The following is a 2,467-nucleotide window of genomic DNA, read 5'->3' as shown; positions in this document are numbered from 1 at the left end:
TGTGGAGTACTGGGTCATATTCATTAGGCACCAAACGGAAGAAAACGGACAAACAGGGAGGGACTATATTAACTTGTCCAATAAGAAAGATTTTTTTCTGTTGCAAAACGTTTTGCTACGGTGTGACCTAATGAATACGACCCTGTTTTAGATAAAATAACTCGGTCTTCCCTCACTAAAAAGCTACTTCTCGCTGAGGTCTCAAGGTGCAATATGTTTTTGTTGGTAGAACCATAGCAATAGAATTGATTCCTTCTATTTCTACGGCTAGAAGTCTTCTCTCACAGCCGTCACTGTCTCGTGTATAGCCCTCACCACTGGTTCATCTTTTATAACTTAATTCTTTGACATTATTGTGTGATTTGACTCGACGTTGATCCTTGCTGCCAGAAAGCCGAGAGCTCTGAACACTATGTTGCATATTGCAGCCTTGATTGGTGTCCTGTACGTGTTGCTATAGCGATACTGTGCATTTCTCTATGTCCACAGAACTGTGCTGAGAAACACACACACACAACCACACTACTTGTCCAATGAAATGACACCAGAAATGTCCCACGTCTATTTTTGTAAAGCTGTTTTTGTAGTCTTTGTTGAAGTGACACAGAGATAAGTTTCTTTTATCAGATGAGCCGTTGAAATAAACAACAAAAATGAACTAAATATCTTCACTCCGTCGGTGTGTTTTTTTGTTTGATGTTTAGGCTATTTAATTATCGTTTACAAGTTATTGTATGGTATTGAAATATGGGCATGGCCTTACTGAAACAATGCTGCTTCCCAATGGCACCCTATTGCCTAAATGACTCTGGTCAAAAGGAGTGCGCTATATAGGGTATTTGTATTTATTATGGATCCCCATTAGCTGCTGCCAAAGCTGCAGCTACTCTTCCTGGGGTCAAGCAAAATTAAGGCAGTTTATACAATTTTAAAACATTACAATACATTCACACATTTCACAACAAACTGTGTGCCCTCAGGCACCCCCTACTCCACCAACTGCCTATCTACAGTTCAAAATCCATGTGTATGTATAGTGCGTATGTTATCGTGTGTGTAAGTGTCTGCCAATGTTTGTTGCTTCACAGTCCCCGCTGTTCCATAAGGTGTATTTTATGTTTTTTTAATTGTTATTTTACTGCTTGTGTCAGTTACTTGATGTGGAATAGAGTTCCATGTAGTCATGGCTCTATGTAGTACTGTGTGCCTCCCATAGTCTGTTCTGGACTTGGGGATTGTGAAGAGACCTCTTGTGGCAGGTCTTGTGGGGTATGCATGTGTGTCTAAGCTGTGTGCCAGTAGTTTAGACAGACAGCTCGGTACATTCAACATGTCAATACCTCTCATAAATACAATTAGTGATGAAGTCAATCTCTCCTCCACTTTCAGCCAGGAGAAATTGACATGCATATTATTAATATTAGCTCTCTGTGTACATCCGAGGGCCAGCCATGCTACCCTGTTCTGAGCCAATTGCAATTATCATTTGGGACGCACAAATATCTTACACCGATCCAATCACGTCAGGCCATTGACATGTTTCATGGAAGAAGGAAAACGTTCAACAGTACATTTTCACATGATTCAAACAGGACCTTGGCCTAGCTGACTGAAAAACAAGGGGGAGGAATATAAAAAGTGTCCCACGGACATTTCTCTACAAATCAACTCTTCTTCTCTTCAGCCCTCACACTCCACCCACCCGTCTCATTCAGAGTGGTCTGTGTTCTATGACATTCTGTCATAGAGGCCCATTCATCACTCACTATCAATGACGCGTGTGTAGTGAATATGAACACACATTTAGCACACACTGTTGTCACACAGTGACACACATTACCATCCGATTAAATCCTTCCAAAATAATTGTGCAATGTAGAAATGCAGATATACTATAGCTTCCCATGGGATTACTAGATTATCATCGGAGGATAATGTAGTGAGATCACGTAGCAGGAGTCACCAGCCACACAGCCCATCTGTAGAGACTAGTGCAGTGGGGGTGGGATGTGAAGCCTTGAGCACATATAAAAAACCACCATGGCTCCTTCAGTTACCCCAGCCTTCCATAGTGCTGTTGGAGGATGTGGTAGTCAGTTCAAGGTATGGTGGGGTGGGAGGTATGGTGGAGGTATGGTGGGGTGGGAGGTATGGTGGAGGTATGGTGGGGTGGGAGGTATGGTGGGGTGGGAGGTATGGTGGGGTGGGGTGCGGTGGGAGGTATGGTGGGGTGGGAGGTATGGTGGGGTGAGAGGTATGGTGGGGTGGGAGGTATGGTGGAGGTATGGTGGGGTGGGAGGTATGGTGGGGTGGGAGGTATGGTGGGGTGGGGTGGGGTGCGGTGGGAGGTATGGTGGGGTGGGAGGTATGGTGGGGTGAGAGGTATGGTGGGGTGGGAGGTATGGTGGAGGTGGGAGGTATGGTGGGGTGGGGTGCGGTGGGAGGTATGGTGGGGTGGGAGGTATGG

Source organism: Salvelinus namaycush, chromosome 17 (genome assembly GCF_016432855.1).
Source record: "Salvelinus namaycush isolate Seneca chromosome 17, SaNama_1.0, whole genome shotgun sequence".
Classification (NCBI taxonomy): Eukaryota; Metazoa; Chordata; class Actinopteri; order Salmoniformes; family Salmonidae; genus Salvelinus; species Salvelinus namaycush.
Note: the sequence above shows the minus strand (reverse complement) of the source record.